At 31.7% G+C, this 27,870-nt stretch overlaps 1 protein-coding gene and 2 non-coding genes across 3 annotated transcripts in view; 1 reads left to right on the top strand and 2 right to left on the bottom strand.

The window, feature by feature from the left end:
• The window catches only part of LOC149597385 (uncharacterized), a 53,011-nt gene that overhangs the window by 22,388 nt on the left and 2,753 nt on the right, over positions 1-27,870 (bottom strand). The window lies entirely within an intron of this gene.
• TRNAN-AUU (transfer RNA asparagine (anticodon AUU)) lies at positions 22,494-22,566 on the bottom strand. The gene has a single exon. It is a non-coding gene; the product is annotated as a tRNA-Asn (tRNA).
• On the top strand, positions 27,744-27,816 carry TRNAY-GUA (transfer RNA tyrosine (anticodon GUA)). Its single transcript has one exon. It is a non-coding gene; the product is annotated as a tRNA-Tyr (tRNA).

Genomic DNA, 27,870 nt, shown 5'->3' on the forward strand with positions numbered 1-27,870 from the left:
AGGAGTATTTTATAGAGAATTAAGCTGAATTCGGTCAAAAATTTGTCCAGAAAAAAATGCATTCAAAAATGTACCGAAAAAATCGCATGTTTTTTTTCTTCAAGATACAAAATCCGTGACAACGATTTCTTGTTGAAAATTGAATTTTAACAGTTTTTTGAATGACTATCGTTACATTTGCTTGAATTAAAGCAAAAAGTACAAAAATAACGGCTTCAGTGGCTATATTTGAAAATAGTTAAGAAATACTCAAAATATGCTTTAATTCAAGCAAATGTAACGACAGTCATTCAAAAAACTGTTAAAATTCAATTTTCAACAAGAAATCGTTGTCACGGATTTTGTATCTTGAAGAAGAAAAACATGCGATTTTTTCGGTACATTTTTGAATGCATTTTTTTCTGGACAAATATTTGACCGAATTCAGCTTAATTCTCTATAAAATACTCCTTAAAAGTGATTTCATCTCGATTGAACAATAAATAAAAATGTACCTCGATTTTTAATAACATTTTCAAAATCGACGTTTCACGGCCAGAAAAGCATATTTTGAGTATTTCTTAACAATTTTCAAATATAACCACTGAAGCCGTTATTTTTGTACATTTTACTTTAATTCAAGCAAATGTAACGACATTCAATCAAAAAACTGTTAAAATTCAATTTTCAATATGAAATCGTAGTCACGGATTTTGTATCTTGAAGAAAAAAACATGCGATTTTTTCGGTACATTTTTGAATGCATTTTTTTCTGGACAAATTTTTTACCGAATTCAGCTTAATTCTCTATAAAATACTCCTTAAAAGTGATTTCATCTCGATTGAACAATAAATAAAAATGTACCTCGATTTTTAATAACATTTTCAAAATCGACGTTTCACGACCAGAAAAGCATATTTTGAGTATTTCTTAACTATTTTCAAATATAGCCACTGAAGCCGTTATTTTTGTACTTTTTGCTTTAATTCAAGCAAATGTAACGATAGTCATTCAAAAAACTGTTAAAATTCAATTTTCAACAAGGAATCGTTGTCACGGATTTTGTATCTTGAAGAAGAAAAACATGCGATTTTTTCGGTACATTTTTGAATGCATTTTTTTCTGGACAAATTTTTGACCGAATTCAGCTTAATTCTCTATAAAATACTCCTTAAAAGTGATTTCATCTCGATTGAACAATAAATAAAAATGTACCTCGATTTTTAATAACATTTTCAAAATCGACGTTTCACGGCCAGAAAAGCATATTTTGAGTATTTCTTAACTATTTTCAAATATAACCACTGAAGCCGTTATTTTTGTACATTTTACTTTAATTCAAGCAAATGTAACGACATTCAATCAAAAAACTGTTAAAATTCAATTTTCAATAAGAAATCGTAGTCACGGATTTTGTATCTTGAAGAAAAAAACATGCGATTTTTTCGGTACATTTTGGAATGCATTTTTTTCTGGACAAATTTTTTACCGAATTCAGCTTAATTCTCTATAAAATACTCCTTAAAAGTGATTTCATCTCGATTGAACAATAAATAAAAATGTACCTCGATTTTTAATAACATTTTCAAAATCGACGTTTCACGACCAGAAAAGCATATTTTGAGTATTTCTTAACTATTTTCAAATATAGCCACTGAAGCCGTTATTTTTGTACTTTTTGCTTTAATTCAAGCAAATGTAACGATAGTCATTCAAAAAACTGTTAAAATTCAATTTTCAACAAGAAATCGTTGTCACGGATTTTGTATCTTGAAGAAAAAAAACACGATTTTTTCGGTACATTTTTGAATGCATTTTTTTCTGGACAAATTTTTGACCGAATTCAGCTTAATTCTCTATAAAATACTCCTTAAAAGTGATTTCATCTCGATTGAACAATAAATAAAAATGTACCTCGATTTTTAATAACATTTTCAAAATCGACGTTTCACGGCCAGAAAAGCATATTTTGAGTATTTCTTAACTATTTTCAAATATAACCACTGAAGCCGTTATTTTTGTACATTTTACTTTAATTCAAGCAAATTTAACGACATTCAATCAAAAAACTGTTAAAATTCAATTTTCAACAAGAAATCGTTGTCACGGATTTTGTATCTTGAAGAAAAAAAACATACGATTTTTTCGGTACATTTTTGAATGCATTTTTTTCTGGACAAATTTTTGACCGAATTCAGCTTAATTCTCTATAAAATACTCCTTAAAAGTGATTTCATCTCGATTGAACAATAAATAAAAATGTACCTCGATTTTTAATAACATTTTCAAAATCGACGTTTCACGGCCAGAAAAGCATATTTTGAGTATTTCTTAACTATTTTCAAATATAACCACTGAAGCCGTTATTTTTGTACATTTTACTTTAATTCAAGCAAATGTAACGACAATCAATCAAAAAACTGTTAAAATTCAATTTTCAATAAGAAATCGTAGTCACGGATTTTGTATCTTGAAGAAAAAAACATGCGATTTTTTCGGTACATTTTTGAATGCATTTTTTTCTGGACAAATTTTTTACCGAATTCAGCTTAATTCTCTATAAAATACTCCTTAAAAGTGATTTCATCTCGATTGAACAATAAATAAAAATGTACCTCGATTTTTAATAACATTTTCAAAATCGACGTTTCACGGCCAGAAAAGCATATTTTGAGTATTTCTTAACTATTTTCAAATATAACCACTGAAGCCGTTATTTTTGTACATTTTACTTTAATTCAAGCAAATGTAACGACATTCAATCAAAAAACTGTTAAAATTCAATTTTCAATAAGAAATCGTAGTCACGGATTTTGTATCTTGAAGAAAAAACATGCGATTTTTTCGGTACATTTTTGAATGCATTTTTTTCTGGACAAATTTTTTACCGAATTAAGCTTAATTCTCTATAAAATACTCCTTAAAAGTGATTTCATATCGATTGAACAATAAATAAAAATGTACCTCGATTTTTAATAACATTTTCAAAATCGACGTTTCACGGCCAGAAAAGCATATTTTGAGTATTTCTTAACTATTTTCAAATACAGCCACTGAAGCCGTTATTTTTGTACTTTTTGCTTTAATTCAAGCAAATGTAACGATAGTCATTCAAAAAACTGTTAAAATTCAATTTTCAACAAGAAATCGTTGTCACGGATTTTGTATCTTGATGAAAAAAAACATACGATTTTTTCGGTACATTTTTGAATGCATTTTTTTCTGGACAAATTTTTGACCGAATTCAGCTTAATTCTCTATAAAATACTCCTTAAAAGTGATTTCATCTCGATTGAACAATAAATAAAAATGTACCTCGATTTTTAATAACATTTTCAAAATCGACGTTTCACGGCCAGAAAAGCATATTTTGAGTATTTCTTAACTATTTTCAAATATAACCACTGAAGCCGTTATTTTTGTACATTTTACTTTAATTCAAGCAAATGTAACGACATTCAATCAAAAAACTGTTAAAATTCAATTTTCAATAAGAAATCGTAGTCACGGATTTTGTATCTTGAAGAAAAAACATGCGATTTTTTCGGTACATTTTTGAATGCATTTTTTTCTGGACAAATTTTTTACCGAATTAAGCTTAATTCTCTATAAAATACTCCTTAAAAGTGATTTCATCTCGATTGAACAATAAATAAAAATGTACCTCGATTTTTAATAACATTTTCAAAATCGACGTTTCACGGCCAGAAAAGCATATTTTGAGTATTTCTTAACTATTTTCAAATACAGCCACTGAAGCCGTTATTTTTGTACTTTTTGCTTTAATTCAAGCAAATGTAACGATAGTCATTCAAAAAACTGTTAAAATTCAATTTTCAACAAGAAATCGTTGTCACGGATTTTGTATCTTGAAGAAAAAAAACACGATTTTTTCGGTACATTTTTGAATGCATTTTTTTCTGGACAAATTTTTGACCGAATTCAGCTTAATTCTCTATAAAATACTCCTTAAAAGTGATTTCATCTCGATTGAACAATAAATAAAAATGTACCTCGATTTTTAATAACATTTTCAAAATCGACGTTTCACGGCCAGAAAAGCATATTTTGAGTATTTCTTAACTATTTTCAAATATAACCACTGAAGCCGTTATTTTTGTACATTTTACTTTAATTCAAGCAAATGTAACGACATTCAATAAAAAAACTGTTAAAATTCAATTTTCAACAAGAAATCGTTGTCACGGATTTTGTATCTTGAAGAAAAAAAACATACGATTTTTTCGGTACATTTTTGAATGCATTTTTTTCTGGACAAATTTTTGACCGAATTCAGCTTAATTCTCTATAAAATACTCCTTAAAAGTGATTTCATCTCGATTGAACAATAAATAAAAATGTACCTCGATTTTTAATAACATTTTCAAAATCGACGTTTCACGGCCAGAAAAGCATATTTTGAGTATTTCTTAACTATTTTCAAATATAACCACTGAAGCCGTTATTTTTGTACATTTTACTTTAATTCAAGCAAATGTAACGACATTCAATCAAAAAACTGTTAAAATTCAATTTTCAACAAGAAATCGTTGTCACGGATTTTGTATCTTGAAGAAAAAAAACATGCGATTTTTTCGGTACATTTTTGAATGCATTTTTTTCTGGACAAATTTTTGACCGAATTCAGCTTAATTCTCTATAAAATACTCCTTAAAAGTGATTTCATCTCGATTGAACAATAAATAAAAATGTACCTCGATTTTTAATAACATTTTCAAAATCGACGTTTCACGGCCAGAGAAGCATATTTTGAGTATTTCTTCACTATTTTCAAATTTAACCACTGAAACCATAATTTTTGCTTTAATTCAAGCAAATGTAACGATATTCATTCAAAAAACTGTTAAAATTCAATTTTCAACAAGAAATCGTTGTCACGGATTCTGTATCTTGAAGAAGAAAAACATGCGATTTTTTCGGTACATTTTTGAATGCATTTTTTTCTGGACAAATTTTTGACCGAATTCAGTTTAATTCTCTATAAAATACTCCTTAAAAGTGATTTCATCTCGATTGAACAATAAATAAAAATGTACCTCGATTTTTAATAATATTTTCAAAATCGACGTTTCACGGCCAGAGAAGCATATTTTGAGTATTTCTTCACTATTTTCAAATTTAACCACTGAAACCATAATTTTTGCTTTAATTCAAGCAAATGTAACGACATTCAATCAAAAAACTGTTAAAATTCAATTTTCAACAAGAAATCGTTGTCACGGATTTTGTATCTTGAAGAAAAAAAACATGCGATTTTTTCGGTACATTTTTGAATGCATTTTTTTCTGGACAAATTTTTGACCGAATTCAGCTTAATTCTCTATAAAATACTCCTTAAAAGTGATTTCATCTCGATTGAACAATAAATAAAAATGTACCTCGATTTTTAATAACATTTTCAAAATCGACGTTTCACGGCCAGAGAAGCATATTTTGAGTATTTCTTCACTATTTTCAAATTTAACCACTGAAACCATAATTTTTGCTTTAATTCAAGCAAATGTAACGATATTCATTCAAAAAACTGTTAAAATTCAATTTTCAACAAGAAATCGTTGTCACGGATTCTGTATCTTGAAGAAGAAAAACATGCGATTTTTTCGGTACATTTTTGAATGCATTTTTTTCTGGACAAATTTTTGACCGAATTCAGTTTAATTCTCTATAAAATACTCCTTAAAAGTGATTTCATCTCGATTGAACAATAAATAAAAATGTACCTCGATTTTTAATAATATTTTCAAAATCGACGTTTCACGGCCAGAAAAGCATATTTTGAGTATTTCTTAACTATTTTCAAATATAACCACTGAAGCCGTTATTTTTGTACATTATACTTTAATTCAAGCAAATGTAACGACATTCAATCAAAAAACTGTTAAAATTCAATTTTCAATAAGAAATCGTAGTCACGGATTTTGTATCTTGAAGAAAAAAACATGCGATTTTTTCGGTACATTTTTGAATGCATTTTTTTCTGGACAAATTTTTTACCGAATTCAGCTTAATTCTCTATAAAATACTCCTTAAAAGTGATTTCATCTCGATTGAACAATAAATAAAAATGTACCTCGATTTTTAATAACATTTTCAAAATCGACGTTTCACGGCCAGAGAAGCATATTTTGAGTATTTCTTCACTATTTTCAAATTTAACCACTGAAACCATAATTTTTGTACTTTTTGCTTTAATTCAAGCAAATGTAACGATATTCATTCAAAAAACTGTTAAAATTCAATTTTCAACAAGAAATCGTTGTCACGGATTTTGTATCTTGAAGAAAAAACATGCGATTTTTTCGGTACATTTTTGAATGCATTTTTTTCTGGACAAATTTTTTACCGAATTCAGCTTAATTCTCTATAAAATACTCCTTAAAAGTGATTTCATCTCGATTGAACAATAAATAAAAATGTACCTCGATTTTTAATAACATTTTCAAAATCGACGTTTCACGGCCAGAAAAGCATATTTTGAGTATTTCTTAACTATTTTCAAATATAGCCACTGAAGCCGTTATTTTTGTACTTTTTGCTTTAATTCAAGCAAATGTAACGATAGTCATTCAAAAAACTGTTAAAATTCAATTTTCAACAAGAAATCGTTGTCACGGATTTTGTATCTTGAAGAAAAAAAACATACGATTTTTTCGGTACATTTTTGAATGCATTTTTTTCTGGACAAAATTTTGACCGAATTCAGCTTAATTCTCTATAAAATACTCCTTAAAAGTGATTTCATCTCGATTGAACAATAAATAAAAATGTACCTCGATTTTTAATAACATTTTCAAAATCGACGTTTCACGGCCAGAAAAGCATATTTTGAGTATTTCTTAACTATTTTCAAATATAACCACTGAAGCCGTTATTTTTGTACATTTTACTTTAATTCAAGCAAATGTAACGACATTCAATCAAAAAACTGTTAAAATTCAATTTTCAACAAGAAATCGTTGTCACGGATTTTGTATCTTGAAGAAAAAAAACACGATTTTTTCGGTACATTTTTGAATGCATTTTTTTCTGGACAAATTTTTGACCGAATTCAGCTTAATTCTCTATAAAATACTCCTTAAAAGTGATTTCATCTCGATTGAACAATAAATAAAAATGTACCTCGATTTTTAATAACATTTTCAAAATCGACGTTTCACGGCCAGAAAAGCATATTTTGAGTATTTCTTAACTATTTTCAAATATAACCACTGAAGCCGTTATTTTTGTACATTTTACTTTAATTCAAGCAAATGTAACGACATTCAATCAAAAAACTGTTAAAATTCAATTTTCAACAAGAAATCGTTGTCACGGATTTTGTATCTTGAAGAAAAAAAACACGATTTTTTCGGTACATTTTTGAATGCATTTTTTTCTGGACAAATTTTTGACCGAATTCAGCTTAATTCTCTATAAAATACTCCTTAAAAGTGATTTCATCTCGATTGAACAATAAATAAAAATGTACCTCGATTTTTAATAACATTTTCAAAATCGACGTTTCACGGCCAGAAAAGCATATTTTGAGTATTTCTTAACTATTTTCAAATATAACCACTGAAGCCGTTATTTTTGTACATTTTACTTTAATTCAAGCAAATGTAACGACATTCAATCAAAAAACTGTTAAAATTCAATTTTCAACAAGAAATCGTTGTCACGGATTTTGTATCTTGAAGAAAAAAAACATACGATTTTTTCGGTACATTTTTGAATGCATTTTTTTCTGGACAAATTTTTGACCGAATTCAGCTTAATTCTCTATAAAATACTCCTTAAAAGTGATTTCATCTCGATTGAACAATAAATAAAAATGTACCTCGATTTTTAATAACATTTTCAAAATCGACGTTTCACGGCCAGAAAAGCATATTTTGAGTATTTCTTAACTATTTTCAAATATAACCACTGAAGCCGTTATTTTTGTACATTTTACTTTAATTCAAGCAAATGTAACGACATTCAATCAAAAAACTGTTAAAATTCAATTTTCAATAAGAAATCGTAGTCACGGATTTTGTATCTTGAAGAAAAAAACATGCGATTTTTTCGGTACATTTTTGAATGCATTTTTTTCTGGACAAATTTTTGACCGAATTCAGCTTAATTCTCTATAAAATACTCCTTAAAAGTGATTTCATCTCGATTGAACAATAAATAAAAATGTACCTCGATTTTTAATAACATTTTCAAAATCGACGTTTCACGGCCAGAAAAGCATATTTTGAGTATTTCTTAACTATTTTCAAATATAACCACTGAAGCCGTTATTTTTGTACATTTTACTTTAATTCAAGCAAATGTAACGACATTCAATCAAAAAACTGTTAAAATTCAATTTTCAACAAGAAATCGTTGTCACGGATTTTGTATCTTGAAGAAAAAAAACACGATTTTTTCGGTACATTTTTGAATGCATTTTTTTCTGGACAAATTTTTGACCGAATTCAGCTTAATTCTCTATAAAATACTCCTTAAAAGTGATTTCATCTCGATTGAACAATAAATAAAAATGTACCTCGATTTTTAATAACATTTTCAAAATCGACGTTTCACGGCCAGAAAAGCATATTTTGAGTATTTCTTAACTATTTTCAAATATAACCACTGAAGCCGTTATTTTTGTACATTTTACTTTAATTCAAGCAAATGTAACGACATTCAATCAAAAAACTGTTAAAATTCAATTTTCAACAAGAAATCGTTGTCACGGATTTTGTATCTTGAAGAAAAAAAACATACGATTTTTTCGGTACATTTTTGAATGCATTTTTTTCTGGACAAATTTTTGACCGAATTCAGCTTAATTCTCTATAAAATACTCCTTAAAAGTGATTTCATCTCGATTGAACAATAAATAAAAATGTACCTCGATTTTTAATAACATTTTCAAAATCGACGTTTCACGGCCAGAAAAGCATATTTTGAGTATTTCTTAACTATTTTCAAATATAACCACTGAAGCCGTTATTTTTGTACATTTTACTTTAATTCAAGCAAATGTAACGACATTCAATCAAAAAACTGTTAAAATTCAATTTTCAACAAGAAATCGTTGTCACGGATTTTGTATCTTGAAGAAAAAAAACACAATTTTTTCGGTACATTTTTGAATGCATTTTTTTCTGGACAAATTTTTGACCGAATTCAGCTTAATTCTCTATAAAATACTCCTTAAAAGTGATTTCATCTCGATTGAACAATAAATAAAAATGTACCTCGATTTTTAATAACATTTTCAAAATCGACGTTTCACGGCCAGAAAAGCATATTTTGAGTATTTCTTAACTATTTTCAAATATAACCACTGAAGCCGTTATTTTTGTACATTTTACTTTAATTCAAGCAAATGTAACGACATTCAATCAAAAAACTGTTAAAATTCAATTTTCAACAAGAAATCGTTGTCACGGATTTTGTATCTTGAAGAAAAAAAACATACGATTTTTTCGGTACATTTTTGAATGCATTTTTTTCTGGACAAATTTTTTACCGAATTAAGCTTAATTCTCTATAAAATACTCCTTAAAAGTGATTTCATCTCGATTGAACAATAAATAAAAATGTACCTCGATTTTTAATAACATTTTCAAAATCGACGTTTCACGGCCAGAAAAGCATATTTTGAGTATTTCTTAACTATTTTCAAATATAACCACTGAAGCCGTTATTTTTGTACATTTTACTTTAATTCAAGCAAATGTAACGACATTCAATCAAAAAACTGTTAAAATTCAATTTTCAATAAGAAATCGTAGTCACGGATTTTGTATCTTGAAGAAAAAAACATACGATTTTTTCGGTACATTTTTGAATGCATTTTTTTCTGGACAAATTTTTTACCGAATTCAGCTTAATTCTCTATAAAATACTCCTTAAAAGTGATTTCATCTCGATTGAACAATAAATAAAAATGTACCTCGATTTTTAATAACATTTTCAAAATCGACGTTTCACGGCCAGAAAAGCATATTTTGAGTATTTCTTAACTATTTTCAAATATAACCACTGAAGCCGTTATTTTTGTACATTTTACTTTAATTCAAGCAAATGTAACGACATTCAATCAAAAAACTGTTAAAATTCAATTTTCAACAAGAAATCGTTGTCACGGATTTTGTATCTTGAAGAAAAAAAACACGATTTTTTCGGTACATTTTTGAATGCATTTTTTTCTGGACAAATTTTTTACCGAATTAAGCTTAATTCTCTATAAAATACTCCTTAAAAGTGATTTCATCTCGATTGAACAATAAATAAAAATGTACCTCGATTTTTAATAACATTTTCAAAATCGACGTTTCACGGCCAGAAAAGCATATTTTGAGTATTTCTTAACTATTTTCAAATATAACCACTGAAGCCGTTATTTTTGTACATTTTACTTTAATTCAAGCAAATGTAACGACATTCAATCAAAAAACTGTTAAAATTCAATTTTCAACAAGAAATCGTTGTCACGGATTTTGTATCTTGAAGAAAAAAAACATACGATTTTTTCGGTACATTTTTGAATGCATTTTTTTCTGGACAAATTTTTGACCGAATTCAGCTTAATTCTCTATAAAATACTCCTTAAAAGTGATTTCATCTCGATTGAACAATAAATAAAAATGTACCTCGATTTTTAATAACATTTTCAAAATCGACGTTTCACGGCCAGAAAAGCATATTTTGAGTATTTCTTAACTATTTTCAAATATAACCACTGAAGCCGTTATTTTTGTACATTTTACTTTAATTCAAGCAAATGTAACGACATTCAATCAAAAAACTGTTAAAATTCAATTTTCAATAAGAAATCGTAGTCACGGATTTTGTATCTTGAAGAAAAAAACATGCGATTTTTTCGGTACATTTTTGAATGCATTTTTTTCTGGACAAATTTTTTACCGAATTCAGCTTAATTCTCTATAAAATACTCCTTAAAAGTGATTTCATCTCGATTGAACAATAAATAAAAATGTACCTCGATTTTTAATAACATTTTCAAAATCGACGTTTCACGGCCAGAAAAGCATATTTTGAGTATTTCTTAACTATTTTCAAATATAACCACTGAAGCCGTTATTTTTGTACATTTTACTTTAATTCAAGCAAATGTAACGACATTCAATCAAAAAACTGTTAAAATTCAATTTTCAATAAGAAATCGTAGTCACGGATTTTGTATCTTGAAGAAAAAACATGCGATTTTTTCGGTACATTTTTGAATGCATTTTTTTCTGGACAAATTTTTTACCGAATTAAGCTTAATTCTCTATAAAATACTCCTTAAAAGTGATTTCATCTCGATTGAACAATAAATAAAAATGTACCTCGATTTTTAATAACATTTTCAAAATCGACGTTTCACGGCCAGAAAAGCATATTTTGAGTATTTCTTAACTATTTTCAAATACAGCCACTGAAGCCGTTATTTTTGTACTTTTTGCTTTAATTCAAGCAAATGTAACGATAGTCATTCAAAAAACTGTTAAAATTCAATTTTCAACAAGAAATCGTTGTCACGGATTTTGTATCTTGAAGAAAAAAAACATACGATTTTTTCGGTACATTTTTGAATGCATTTTTTTCTGGACAAATTTTTGACCGAATTCAGCTTAATTCTCTATAAAATACTCCTTAAAAGTGATTTCATCTCGATTGAACAATAAATAAAAATGTACCTCGATTTTTAATAACATTTTCAAAATCGACGTTTCACGGCCAGAAAAGCATATTTTGAGTATTTCTTAACTATTTTCAAATATAACCACTGAAGCCGTTATTTTTGTACATTTTACTTTAATTCAAGCAAATGTAACGACATTCAATCAAAAAACTGTTAAAATTCAATTTTCAATAAGAAATCGTAGTCACGGATTTTGTATCTTGAAGAAAAAACATGCGATTTTTTCGGTACATTTTTGAATGCATTTTTTTCTGGACAAATTTTTTACCGAATTAAGCTTAATTCTCTATAAAATACTCCTTAAAAGTGATTTCATCTCGATTGAACAATAAATAAAAATGTACCTCGATTTTTAATAACATTTTCAAAATCGACGTTTCACGGCCAGAAAAGCATATTTTGAGTATTTCTTAACTATTTTCAAATACAGCCACTGAAGCCGTTATTTTTGTACTTTTTGCTTTAATTCAAGCAAATGTAACGATAGTCATTCAAAAAACTGTTAAAATTCAATTTTCAACAAGAAATCGTTGTCACGGATTTTGTATCTTGAAGAAAAAAAACACGATTTTTTCGGTACATTTTTGAATGCATTTTTTTCTGGACAAATTTTTGACCGAATTCAGCTTAATTCTCTATAAAATACTCCTTAAAAGTGATTTCATCTCGATTGAACAATAAATAAAAATGTACCTCGATTTTTAATAACATTTTCAAAATCGACGTTTCACGGCCAGAAAAGCATATTTTGAGTATTTCTTAACTATTTTCAAATATAACCACTGAAGCCGTTATTTTTGTACATTTTACTTTAATTCAAGCAAATGTAACGACATTCAATAAAAAAACTGTTAAAATTCAATTTTCAACAAGAAATCGTTGTCACGGATTTTGTATCTTGAAGAAAAAAAACATACGATTTTTTCGGTACATTTTTGAATGCATTTTTTTCTGGACAAATTTTTGACCGAATTCAGCTTAATTCTCTATAAAATACTCCTTAAAAGTGATTTCATCTCGATTGAACAATAAATAAAAATGTACCTCGATTTTTAATAACATTTTCAAAATCGACGTTTCACGGCCAGAAAAGCATATTTTGAGTATTTCTTAACTATTTTCAAATATAACCACTGAAGCCGTTATTTTTGTACATTTTACTTTAATTCAAGCAAATGTAACGACATTCAATCAAAAAACTGTTAAAATTCAATTTTCAACAAGAAATCGTTGTCACGGATTTTGTATCTTGAAGAAAAAAAACATGCGATTTTTTCGGTACATTTTTGAATGCATTTTTTTCTGGACAAATTTTTGACCGAATTCAGCTTAATTCTCTATAAAATACTCCTTAAAAGTGATTTCATCTCGATTGAACAATAAATAAAAATGTACCTCGATTTTTAATAACATTTTCAAAATCGACGTTTCACGGCCAGAAAAGCATATTTTGAGTATTTCTTAACTATTTTCAAATATAACCACTGAAGCCGTTATTTTTGTACATTTTACTTTAATTCAAGCAAATGTAACGACATTCAATCAAAAAACTGTTAAAATTCAATTTTCAATAAGAAATCGTAGTCACGGATTTTGTATCTTGAAGAAAAAACATGCGATTTTTTCGGTACATTTTTGAATGCATTTTTTTCTGGACAAATTTTTTACCGAATTAAGCTTAATTCTCTATAAAATACTCCTTAAAAGTGATTTCATCTCGATTGAACAATAAATAAAAATGTACCTCGATTTTTAATAACATTTTCAAAATCGACGTTTCACGGCCAGAAAAGCATATTTTGAGTATTTCTTAACTATTTTCAAATATAACCACTGAAGCCGTTATTTTTGTACATTTTACTTTAATTCAAGCAAATGTAACGACATTCAATCAAAAAACTGTTAAAATTCAATTTTCAATAAGAAATCGTAGTCACGGATTTTGTATCTTGAAGAAAAAACATGCGATTTTTTCGGTACATTTTTGAATGCATTTTTTTCTGGACAAATTTTTTACCGAATTAAGCTTAATTCTCTATAAAATACTCCTTAAAAGTGATTTCATCTCGATTGAACAATAAATAAAAATGTACCTCGATTTTTAATAACATTTTCAAAATCGACGTTTCACGGCCAGAAAAGCATATTTTGAGTATTTCTTAACTATTTTCAAATACAGCCACTGAAGCCGTTATTTTTGTACTTTTTGCTTTAATTCAAGCAAATGTAACGATAGTCATTCAAAAAACTGTTAAAATTCAATTTTCAACAAGAAATCGTTGTCACGGATTTTGTATCTTGAAGAAAAAAAACACGATTTTTTCGGTACATTTTTGAATGCATTTTTTTCTGGACAAATTTTTGACCGAATTCAGCTTAATTCTCTATAAAATACTCCTTAAAAGTGATTTCATCTCGATTGAACAATAAATAAAAATGTACCTCGATTTTTAATAACATTTTCAAAATCGACGTTTCACGGCCAGAAAAGCATATTTTGAGTATTTCTTAACTATTTTCAAATATAACCACTGAAGCCGTTATTTTTGTACATTTTACTTTAATTCAAGCAAATGTAACGACATTCAATAAAAAAACTGTTAAAATTCAATTTTCAACAAGAAATCGTTGTCACGGATTTTGTATCTTGAAGAAAAAAAACATACGATTTTTTCGGTACATTTTTGAATGCATTTTTTTCTGGACAAATTTTTGACCGAATTCAGCTTAATTCTCTATAAAATACTCCTTAAAAGTGATTTCATCTCGATTGAACAATAAATAAAAATGTACCTCGATTTTTAATAACATTTTCAAAATCGACGTTTCACGGCCAGAAAAGCATATTTTGAGTATTTCTTAACTATTTTCAAATATAACCACTGAAGCCGTTATTTTTGTACATTTTACTTTAATTCAAGCAAATGTAACGACATTCAATCAAAAAACTGTTAAAATTCAATTTTCAACAAGAAATCGTTGTCACGGATTTTGTATCTTGAAGAAAAAAAACATGCGATTTTTTCGGTACATTTTTGAATGCATTTTTTTCTGGACAAATTTTTGACCGAATTCAGCTTAATTCTCTATAAATTACTCCTTAAAAGTGATTTCATCTCGATTGAACAATAAATAAAAATGTACCTCGATTTTTAATAACATTTTCAAAATCGACGTTTCACGGCCAGAGAAGCATATTTTGAGTATTTCTTCACTATTTTCAAATTTAACCACTGAAACCATAATTTTTGCTTTAATTCAAGCAAATGTAACGATATTCATTCAAAAAACTGTTAAAATTCAATTTTCAACAAGAAATCGTTGTCACGGATTCTGTATCTTGAAGAAGAAAAACATGCGATTTTTTCGGTACATTTTTGAATGCATTTTTTTCTGGACAAATTTTTGACCGAATTCAGTTTAATTCTCTATAAAATACTCCTTAAAAGTGATTTCATCTCGATTGAACAATAAATAAAAATGTACCTCGATTTTTAATAATATTTTCAAAATCGACGTTTCACGGCCAGAAAAGCATATTTTGAGTATTTCTTAACTATTTTCAAATATAACCACTGAAGCCGTTATTTTTGTACATTATACTTTAATTCAAGCAAATGTAACGACATTCAATCAAAAAACTGTTAAAATTCAATTTTCAATAAGAAATCGTAGTCACGGATTTTGTATCTTGAAGAAAAAAACATGCGATTTTTTCGGTACATTTTTGAATGCATTTTTTTCTGGACAAATTTTTTACCGAATTCAGCTTAATTCTCTATAAAATACTCCTTAAAAGTGATTTCATCTCGATTGAACAATAAATAAAAATGTACCTCGATTTTTAATAACATTTTCAAAATCGACGTTTCACGGCCAGAGAAGCATATTTTGAGTATTTCTTCACTATTTTCAAATTTAACCACTGAAACCATAATTTTTGTACTTTTTGCTTTAATTCAAGCAAATGTAACGATATTCATTCAAAAAACTGTTAAAATTCAATTTTCAACAAGAAATCGTTGTCACGGATTTTGTATCTTGAAGAAAAAAAACATGCGATTTTTTCGGTACATTTTTAAATGCATTTTTTTCTGGACAAATTTTTGACCGAATTCAGCTTAATTCTCTATAAAATACTCCTTAAAAGTGATTTCATCTCGATTGAACAATAAATAAAAATGTACCTCGATTTTTAATAACATTTTCAAAATCGACGTTTCACGGCCAGAAAAGCATATTTTGAGTATTTCTTAACTATTTTCAAATATAACCACTGAAGCCGTTATTTTTGTACATTTTACTTTAATTCAAGCAAATGTAACGACATTCAATCAAAAAACTGTTAAAATTCAATTTTCAACAAGAAATCGTTGTCACGGATTTTGTATCTTGAAGAAAAAAAACATACGATTTTTTCGGTACATTTTTGAATGCATTTTTTTCTGGACAAATTTTTGACCGAATTCAGCTTAATTCTCTATAAAATACTCCTTAAAAGTGATTTCATCTCGATTGAACAATAAATAAAAATGTACCTCGATTTTTAATAACATTTTCAAAATCGACGTTTCACGGCCAGAGAAGCATATTTTGAGTATTTCTTCACTATTTTCAAATTTAACCACTGAAACCATAATTTTTGCTTTAATTCAAGCAAATGTAACGATATTCATTCAAAAAACTGTTAAAATTCAATTTTCAACAAGAAATCGTTGTCACGGATTCTGTATCTTGAAGAAGAAAAACATGCGATTTTTTCGGTACATTTTTGAATGCATTTTTTTCTGGACAAATTTTTGACCGAATTCAGTTTAATTCTCTATAAAATACTCCTTAAAAGTGATTTCATCTCGATTGAACAATAAATAAAAATGTACCTCGATTTTTAATAATATTTTCAAAATCGACGTTTCACGGCCAGAAAAGCATATTTTGAGTATTTCTTAACTATTTTCAAATATAACCACTGAAGCCCTTATTTTCGTACATTATACTTTAATTCAAGCAAATGTAACGACATTCAATCAAAAAACTGTTAAAATTCAATTTTCAATAAGAAATCGTAGTCACGGATTTTGTATCTTGAAGAAAAAAACATGCGATTTTTTCGGTACATTTTTGAATGCATTTTTTTCTGGACAAATTTTTTACCGAATTCAGCTTAATTCTCTATAAAATACTCCTTAAAAGTGATTTCATCTCGATTGAACAATAAATAAAAATGTACCTCGATTTTTAATAACATTTTCAAAATCGACGTTTCACGGCCAGAGAAGCATATTTTGAGTATTTCTTCACTATTTTCAAATTTAACCACTGAAACCATAATTTTTGTACTTTTTGCTTTAATTCAAGCAAATGTAACGATATTCATTCAAAAAACTGTTAAAATTCAATTTTCAACAAGAAATCGTTGTCACGGATTTTGTATCTTGAAGAAAAAAAACATGCGATTTTTTCGGTACATTTTTAAATGCATTTTTTTCTGGACAAATTTTTGACCGAATTCAGCTTAATTCTCTATAAAATACTCCTTAAAAGTGATTTCATCTCGATTGAACAATAAATAAAAATGTACCTCGATTTTTAATAACATTTTCAAAATCGACATTTCACGGCCAGAAAAGCATATTTTGAGTATTTCTTAACTATTTTCAAATATAGCCACTGAAGCCGTTATTTTTGTACTTTTTGCTTTAATTCAAGCAAATGTAACGACATTCAATCAAAAAACTGTTAAAATTCAATTTTCAATAAGAAATCGTAGTCACGGATTTTGTATCTTGAAGAAAAAAACATGCGATTTTTTCGGTACATTTTTGAATGCATTTTTTTCTGGACAAATTTTTTACCGAATTCAGCTTAATTCTCTATAAAATACTCCTTAAAAGTGATTTCATCTCGATTGAACAATAAATAAAAATGTACCTCGATTTTTAATAACATTTTCAAAATCGACGTTTCACGGCCAGAAAAGCATATTTTGAGTATTTCTTAACTATTTTCAAATATAGCCACTGAAGCCGTTATTTTTGTACTTTTTGCTTTAATTCAAGCAAATGTAACGATAGTCATTCAAAAAACTGTTAAAATTCAATTTTCAACAAGAAATCGTTGTCACGGATTTTGTATCTTGAAGAAAAAAAACATACGATTTTTTCGGTACATTTTTGAATGCATTTTTTTCTGGACAAAATTTTGACCGAATTCAGCTTAATTCTCTATAAAATACTCCTTAAAAGTGATTTCATCTCGATTGAACAATAAATAAAAATGTACCTCGATTTTTAATAACATTTTCAAAATCGACGTTTCACGGCCAGAAAAGCATATTTTGAGTATTTCTTAACTATTTTCAAATATAACCACTGAAGCCGTTATTTTTGTACATTTTACTTTAATTCAAGCAAATGTAACGACATTCAATCAAAAAACTGTTAAAATTCAATTTTCAACAAGAAATCGTTGTCACGGATTTTGTATCTTGAAGAAAAAAAACATACGATTTTTTCGGTACATTTTTGAATGCATTTTTTTCTGGACAAATTTTTGACCGAATTCAGCTTAATTCTCTATAAAATACTCCTTAAAAGTGATTTCATCTCGATTGAACAATAAATAAAAATGTACCTCGATTTTTAATAACATTTTCAAAATCGACGTTTCACGGCCAGAAAAGCATATTTTGAGTATTTCTTAACTATTTTCAAATATAACCACTGAAGCCGTTATTTTTGTACATTTTACTTTAATTCAAGCAAATGTAACGACATTCAATCAAAAAACTGTTAAAATTCAATTTTCAACAAGAAATCGTTGTCACGGATTTTGTATCTTGAAGAAAAAAAACATGCGATTTTTTCGGTACATTTTTGAATGCATTTTTTTCTGGACAAATTTTTGACCGAATTCAGCTTAATTCTCTATAAAATACTCCTTAAAAGTGATTTCATCTCGATTGAACAATAAATAAAAATGTACCTCGATTTTTAATAACATTTTCAAAATCGACGTTTCACGGCCAGAGAAGCATATTTTGAGTATTTCTTCACTATTTTCAAATTTAACCACTGAAACCATAATTTTTGCTTTAATTCAAGCAAATGTAACGATATTCATTCAAAAAACTGTTAAAATTCAATTTTCAACAAGAAATCGTTGTCACGGATTTTGTATCTTGAAGAAGAAAAACATGCGATTTTTTCGGTACATTTTTGAATGCATTTTTTTCCGGACAAATTTTTGACCGAATTCAGTTTAATTCTCTATAAAATACTCCTTAAAAGTGATTTCATCTCGATTGAACAATAAATAAAAATGTACCTCGATTTTTAATAACATTTTCAAAATCGACGTTTCACGGCCAGAAAAGCATATTTTGAGTATTTCTTAACTATTTTCAAATATAACCACTGAAGCCGTTATTTTTGTACATTTTACTTTAATTCAAGCAAATGTAACGACATTCAATCAAAAAACTGTTAAAATTCAATTTTCAACAAGAAATCGTTGTCACGGATTTTGTATCTTGAAGAAAAAAAACATACGATTTTTTCGGTACATTTTTGAATGCATTTTTTTCTGGACAAATTTTTGACCGAATTCAGCTTAATTCTCTATAAAATACTCCTTAAAAGTGATTTCATCTCGATTGAACAATAAATAAAAATGTACCTCGATTTTTAATAACATTTTCAAAATCGACGTTTCACGGCCAGAAAAGCATAGTTTGAGTATTTCTTAACTATTTTCAAATATAACCACTGAAGCCGTTATTTTTGTACATTTTACTTTAATTCAAGCAAATGTAACGACATTCAATCAAAAAACTGTTAAAATTCAATTTTCAACAAGAAATCGTTGTCACGGATTTTGTATCTTGAAGAAAAAAAACATGCGATTTTTTCGGTACATTTTTGAATGCATTTTTTTCTGGACAAATTTTTGACCGAATTCAGCTTAATTCTCTATAAAATACTCCTTAAAAGTGATTTCATCTCGATTGAACAATAAATAAAAATGTACCTCGATTTTTAATAACATTTTCAAAATCGACGTTTCACGGCCAGAGAAGCATATTTTGAGTATTTCTTCACTATTTTCAAATTTAACCACTGAAACCATAATTTTTGCTTTAATTCAAGCAAATGTAACGATATTCATTCAAAAAACTGTTAAAATTCAATTTTCAACAAGAAATCGTTGTCACGGATTTTGTATCTTGAAGAAAAAAAACATGCGATTTTTTCGGTACATTTTTAAATGCATTTTTTTCTGGACAAATTTTTGACCGAATTCAGCTTAATTCTCTATAAAATACTCCTTAAAAGTGATTTCATCTCGATTGAACAATAAATAAAAATGTACCTCGATTTTTAATAACATTTTCAAAATCGACGTTTCACGGCCAGAAAAGCATATTTTGAGTATTTCTTAACTATTTTCAAATATAACCACTGAAGCCGTTATTTTTGTACATTTTACTTTAATTCAAGCAAATGTAACGACATTCAATCAAAAAACTGTTAAAATTCAATTTTCAACAAGAAATCGTTGTCACGGATTTTGTATCTTGAAGAAAAAAAACATACGATTTTTTCGGTACATTTTTGAATGCATTTTTTTCTGGACAAATTTTTGACCGAATTCAGCTTAATTCTCTATAAAATACTCCTTAAAAGTGATTTCATCTCGATTGAACAATAAATAAAAATGTACCTCGATTTTTAATAACATTTTCAAAATCGACGTTTCACGGCCAGAAAAGCATAGTTTGAGTATTTCTTAACTATTTTCAAATATAACCACTGAAGCCGTTATTTTTGTACATTTTACTTTAATTCAAGCAAATGTAACGACATTCAATCAAAAAACTGTTAAAATTCAATTTTCAACAAGAAATCGTTGTCACGGATTTTGTATCTTGAAGAAAAAAAACATGCGATTTTTTCGGTACATTTTTGAATGCATTTTTTTCTGGACAAATTTTTGACCGAATTCAGCTTAATTCTCTATAAAATACTCCTTAAAAGTGATTTCATCTCGATTGAACAATAAATAAAAATGTACCTCGATTTTTAATAACATTTTCAAAATCGACGTTTCACGGCCAGAGAAGCATATTTTGAGTATTTCTTCACTATTTTCAAATTTAACCACTGAAACCATAATTTTTGCTTTAATTCAAGCAAATGTAACGATATTCATTCAAAAAACTGTTAAAATTCAATTTTCAACAAGAAATCGTTGTCACGGATTTTGTATCTTGAAGAAAAAAAACATGCGATTTTTTCGGTACATTTTTAAATGCATTTTTTTCTGGACAAATTTTTGACCGAATTCAGCTTAATTCTCTATAAAATACTCCTTAAAAGTGATTTCATCTCGATTGAACAATAAATAAAAATGTACCTCAATTTTTAATAACATTTTCAAAATCGACGTTTCACGGCCAGAAAAGCATATTTTGAGTTATTTATACCAAAACACACCAACGTTCCCGGGTGGGCTCGAATTAGCAATCTTTCGGTTAACAGCCGAACGCTCTAACCATTGTGCCACGGAAGTTTAGAAAATAAATTGTCGTCAGGTATTCTAGAAAAACTTTGACTTTTTACTATACATCTGAGACAACACAACACCGCTCCCGGGTGGGCTCGAACCACCAACCTTTCGGTTAACAGCCGAACGCGCTAACCCTTGAGCCACGGAAACTCAGAAATTAAATGATCGGCAGGTATTGTGGAAAAACTTTGACTTTTTACGTTATTTATCACAAAACACAAAAACGTTCCCGGGTGGGCTCGAACTAGCAATCTTTCGGTTAGCAGCCGAACGCGCTAACCATTGTGCCACGGAAGCCCAAAAATTAAATGGTCGTCAGGTATTATGGAAAAACTTTGACTTTTTACGTTATTTTTACCAAAACACACCAACGTTCCCGGGTGGGCTCGAACTAGCAATCTTTCGGTTAGCAGCCGAACGCGCTAACCATTGTGCCACGGAAGCTTAGAAAATAAATTGTCGTCAGGTATTGTAGAAAAACTTTGACTTTTTACTATACATCTGAGACAACACAACACCGCTCCCGGGTGGGCTCGAACCACCAACCTTTTGATTAGCAGCTGAACGCGCTAACCATTGCGCCACGTAAGCCCAAAAATTAAATGGTCGTCAGGAATTATGGAAAACTTTGACTTTTTACGTTATTTATACCAAAACACACCAACGTTCCCGAGTGGGCTCGAACTAGCAATCTTTCGGTTAACAGGCGAACGCGCTAACCATTGTGCCATGGAAGTTTAGAAAATAAATTGTCGTCAGGTATTGTAGAAAAACTTTGACTTTTTACGTTACATCTGACACAACACAACACCGCTCCCGGGTGGGCTCGAACCACCAACCTTTCGGTTAACAGCCGAACGCGCTAATCATTGCGCCACGGAAGCCCAAAAATTAAGTGGTCGTCAAGTATTATGGAAAAACTTTGACTTTTTACGTTATTTATACCAAAACACACCAACGTTCCCGGGTGGGCTCGAACTAGCAATCTTTCGGTTAGCAGCCAAACGCGCTAACCATTGTGCCACGGAAGTTTATAAAAAAATTCTCGTCAGGTATTCTAGAAAAAACTTGACTTTTTACGTTACATCTGAGACAACACAACACCGCTCCCGGGTGGGCTCGAACCACCAACCTTTCGGTTAACAGCCGAACGCACTAACCATTGAGCCACGGAAACTCAGAAATTAAATGATCGGCAGGTATTGTGGAAAAACTTTGACTTTTTATGTTACATCTGAGGCCTCACAACTCCGCTCCCGGGTGGGCTCGAACCACTAACCTTTCGGTTAATAGCCGAACGCGCTAACCATTGAGCCACGGAAACTCAGAAATTAAATGATCGGCTGGTATTGTGGAAAAACTTTGACTTTTTATGTTACATCTGAGACCTCACAACACCGCTCCCGGGTGGGCTCGAACCACCAACCTTTCGGTTAACAGCCGAACGCACTAACCATTGAGCCACGGAAACTCAGAAATTAAATGATCGGCAGGTATTGTGGAAAAACTTTGACTTTTTATGTTACATCTGAGACCTCACAACACCGCTCCCGGGTGGGCTCGAACCACCAACCTTTTGATTAACAGCTGAACGCGCTAACCATTGCGCCACGGAAGCCCAAAAATTAAATGGTCGTCAGGTATTATGGAAAAACTTTGACTTTTTTCGTTATTTTTACCAAAACACACCAACGTTCCCGGGTGGGCTCGAACTAGCAATCTTTCGGTTAAGAGCCGAACGCGCTAACCATTGTGCCACGGAAGTTTAGAAAATAAATTGTCGTCAGGTATTGTAGAAAAACTTTGACTTTTTACGTTACATCTGACACAACACAACACCGCTCCCGGTTGGGCTCGAACCACCAACCTTTTTACTAACAGCTGAACGCGCTAACCATTGCGCCACGGAAGCCCAAAAATTAAACAGTCGTCAGGTATTATGGAAAAACTTTGACTTTTTACGTTATTTATCACAAAACACACCAACGTTCCCGGGTGGGCTCGAACTAGCAATCTTTCGGTTAACAGCCGAACGCGCTAACCATTGTGCCACGGAAGTTTAGAAAATAAAATGTCGTCAGGTATTGTAGAAAAACTTTGACTTTTTTCGTTACATCTGACACAACACAACACCGCTCCCGGCTGGGCTCGAACCACCAACCTTTCGGTTAACAGCCGATCGTGCTAACAATTGAGCCAAGGAAACTCAGATGTTAAATGATCGGCAGGTATTGTGGAAAATCTTTGACTTTTTATGTTACATCTGAGGCCTCACAACTCCGCTCCCGGGTGGGCTCGAACCATCAACCTTTCGGTTAACAGCCGAACGCGCTAACCATTGAGCCACGGAAACTAGGAAATTAAATGATCGGCAGGTATTGTGGAAACCTTTGACTTTTTATGTTACATCTGAGACCTCACAACTCCGCTCCCGGTTGGGCTCAAACAACCAACCTTTTTACTAACAGCTGAACGCGCTAACCATTGCGCCACGGAAGCCCAAAAATTAAATAATCGTCAGGTATTATGGAAAAACTTTGACTTTTTACGTTATTTATACCAAAACACATCAACGTTCCCGGGTGGGCTCGATCTAGCAATCTTTCGGTAAACAGCCGAACGCTCTAACCATTGTGCCACGGAAGTTTAGAAAATAAATTGTCGTCAGGTATTCTAGAAAAACTTTGACTTTTTACGTTACATCTGAAACAACACAACACCGCTCCCGGGTGGGCTCGAACAACAACCTTTCGGTTAACAGCCGATCGTGCTAACAATTGAGCCAAGGAAACTCAGAAATTAAATGATCGGCAGGTATTGTGGATATCTTTGACTTTTTACGTTACATCTGAAACAACACAACACCGCTTCCAGGTGGGCTCGAACCACCAACCTTTTGATTAACAGCTGAACGCGCTAACCATTATTGCGCCACGGAAGCCCAAAAATTAAATGGTCGTCAGGTATTATGGAAGAACTTTGACTTTTTACGTTATTTATACCAAAACACACCAACGTTCCCGGGTGGGCTCGAATTAGCAATCTTTCGGTTAACAGCCGAACGCTCTAACCATTGTGCCACGGAAGTTTAGAAAATAAATTGTCGTCAGGTATTCTAGAAAAACTTTGACTTTTTACGTTACGTCTGAAGTAACACAACACCGCTCCCGGGTGGGCTCGAACCACCAACCTTTCGTTTAACAGCCGAACGCACTAACCATTGAGCCACGGAAATTCAGAAATGAAATGATCGGCAGGAATTGTGGAAAAACTTTGACTATTTATGTTATATCTGAGACCTCACAACACCGCTCCCGGTTGGGCTCGAACCACCAACCTTTTGATTAACAGCTGAACGCGCTAACCATTGCGCCACGGAAGCCCAAAAATTAAATGGTCGTCAGGTATTATGGAAAAACTTTGACTTTTTACGTTATTTATCACAAAACACACCAACGTTCCCGGGTGGGCTCGAACTAGCATTCTTTCGGTTAACAGCCGAACGCGCTAACCATTGTGTCACGGAAGTTTAGAAAATAAGTTGTCGTCAGGTATTGTAGAAAAACTTTGACTTTTTACGTTACATCTGACACAACACAACACCGCTCCCGGGTGGGCTCGAACCACCAACCTTTTGATTAACAGCTGAACGCGCTAACCATTGCGCCACGGAAGCCCAAAAATTAAATGGTCGTCAGGTATTATGGAAAAACTTTGACTTTTTACGTTAAAAACTTTGACTTTTTACGTTACATCTGAAACAACACAACACCGCTTCCAGGTGGGCTCGAACCACCAACCTTTCGGTTAACAGCCGAACGCGCTAACCATTGAGCCACGGAAACTCTGAAATTAAATGATCGGCAGGTATTGTGGAAAAACTTTGACTTTTTATGTTACATCTGAGACCTCACAACTCCGCTCCCGGTTGAACTCGAACCACCAACCCTTTTATTAACAGCTGAACGCGCTAACCATTGCGCCACGGAAGCCCAAAAATTAAATGGTCGTCAGGTATTATGGAAAAACTTTGACTTTTTACGTTATTTATCACAAAACACGCCAACGTTCCCGGGTGGGCTAAAACTAGCAATCTTTCGGTTAACAGCCGAACGCGCTAACCATTGTGCCACGGAAGTTTAGAAAAAAATTCTCGTCAGGTATTCTAGAAAAACCTTGACTTTTTACGTTACATCTGAGACAACACAACACCGCTCCCGGGTGGGCTCGAACCACCAACCTTTCGGTTAACAGCCGAACGCACTAACCATTGAGCCACGGAAACTCAGAAATTAAATGATCGGCAGGTATTGTGGAAAAACTTTTGTTACACCTGACGACAATTTATTTTCTAGACTTCCATGGCACAATATTTAGCGGGAACGTTGGTGTGTTTTGGACGTAAAAAGCCAAAGTTTTTCCATAATACCTGACGACCATTTAATTTTTGGGCTTCCGTGGCTCATTGGTTAGCGCGTTCGGCTGTTAACCGAAAGGTTGGTGGCGAGCCCACCCGAGAGCGGAGTTGTGAGGCCTCAGATGTAATATAAAAAGTCAAAGTTTTTCCACAATACCTGCCAATCATTTAATTTCTGAGTTTCCGTGGCTCAATGGTTAGCGCGTTCGGCTGTTAACCGAAAGGTTGGTGGTTCGAGCCCACACGGGAGCGATGTTGTGTTGTCTCAGATGTTACGTAAAAAGTCAAAGTTTTTTATATACCTGACGACAATTTTTTTCTTAACTTCCGTGGCACAATGGTAAGCGCGTTCGACTGTTAACCGAAAGATTGCTAGTTCGAGCCCACCCGGGAACGTTGGTGTGTTTTGTGATAAATAACGTAAAATGTCAAAGTTTTTCCATAATACCTGACGACCATGTAATATTTGGGCTTCCGTGGCGCAATGGTTAGCGCGTTCAGCTGTTAACCGAAAGGTTGGTGGTTCGAGCCCACCCGGGAGCGGTGTTGTGTTTTTTGATAAATAACGTAAAAAGTCAAAGTTTTTCCATAATACCTGACGACCATTTAATATTTGGGCTTCCGTGGCGCAATGGTTAGCGCGTTCAGCTGTTAATCAAAAGGTTGGTGGTTCGAGCCCACCCGGGAGCGGTGCTGTGTTGTGTCAGATGTAACGTAAAAAGTCAAAGTTTTTCTACAATACCTGACGACAATTTATTTTCTAAACTTCCGTGGCACAATGGTTAGCGCGTTCGGCTGTTAACTGAAAGATTGCTAGTTCGAGCCCACCCGGGAACGTTGGTGTGTTTTGTGATAAATAACGTAAAAAGTCAAAGTTTTTCCATAATACCTGACGACCATTTAATTTTTGGGCTTACGTGGCGCAATGGTTAGCGCGTTCGGCTGTTAACCGTAAGGTTGGTGGTTCGAGCCCACCCCGGAGCGGTGTTGTGAGGTGTCAGATGTAACGCAAATATCAAAGTTTTTCCACAATACCTGACGACCATTTAACTTTTAGGCTTCCGTGTCGCAATGGTTTGCGCGTTTGGCTGCTAACGGAAAGGTTGAAGGTTCGAGCCCACCCGGGAACGATGGTGTGAAGGTTTCTAAGTAACGTAAAAAGGCAAAGCTTTTCCTAAATACCGAACGACCGTTTACTTTCTGAGCTTCCGTGGCTCAACGGTTAGCGCGTTCGTCCGTTAACCGAAAGGTTGGTGGTTTAAGCCCACCCGGGAGCGGTGTTGTGGGGTCTCAGATGTAGCGTAAAAAACAAAATTTTTCCACAATACCTGACGACCATTTAACTTTTAGGATTCCGTGGCGCGATGGTAAGCGCGTTCGGTTTTTAACCGAAAGGTAGGTGGTTCGAGCCCACCCGGAAGCGGTGTTGTGAGGTGTCAGATGTAACGCAAAAAGTCAAAGTTTTTCCACAATACCTGACGACCATTTAACTTTTAGGCTTCCGTGGCGCGATGGTTAGCGTGTTTGGCTGTTAATTGTAAGGTTGGTGGTTCGAGCCCACCCGGGAACGTTGGTGTGAAGTTTAATATGTAACGTAAGAAGTCAAAGCTTTTCCACAATACCTGACGACCATTTAGGTTCTGAGCTTCCGTGGCTCAATGGTTAGCGCCTCCGGCTGTTATCCGAAAGATTGTTGGTTCGAGCCCACCCGGGAGCGGTGTTGTGAGGTCTCAGATGTGACGTAAAAAATAAGAGTTTTTCCACAATACCTGACGACCATTTCATTTCTGAGCTTCCTTGGCTCCATGGATAGAGCGTTCGGATGTGAACCAAAAGGTTGGTGGTTCGAGCCCAGCCGGGAGCGGTGTTGAGGGGTCTCAAATGTAACGTAAAAAGCAAAAGTTTTTTCACAATACCTGACGACCATTTAATTTTTGGGCTTCCGTTGCGCAATGGTTAGCGCGCTCAAATGTTATTCAAAAGATTGGTGGTTCGAGCCCACCCGGGACGGTGTTGTGAGGTCTCAGATGTAACGTAAAAAGTCAGAGTTTTTCCACAATACCTGATGAACATTTAATTTTTGGGCTTCCGTGGCGCAATGGTTAGCGCGTTCAGTTGTAAACCGAAAGGTTGGTGGTTCGAGCCCACCCGGGAGAGGTGTTATGAGGTCTCAGATGTAGCGTAAAAATTAAAATTTTTTCCACAATACCT

This window comes from Phalangium opilio, unplaced genomic scaffold (genome assembly GCF_054372755.1).
Source record: "Phalangium opilio isolate 3A_F unplaced genomic scaffold, DU_Popi_V2 ptg000360l_1, whole genome shotgun sequence".
NCBI classification, from domain to species: Eukaryota; Metazoa; Arthropoda; class Arachnida; order Opiliones; family Phalangiidae; genus Phalangium; species Phalangium opilio.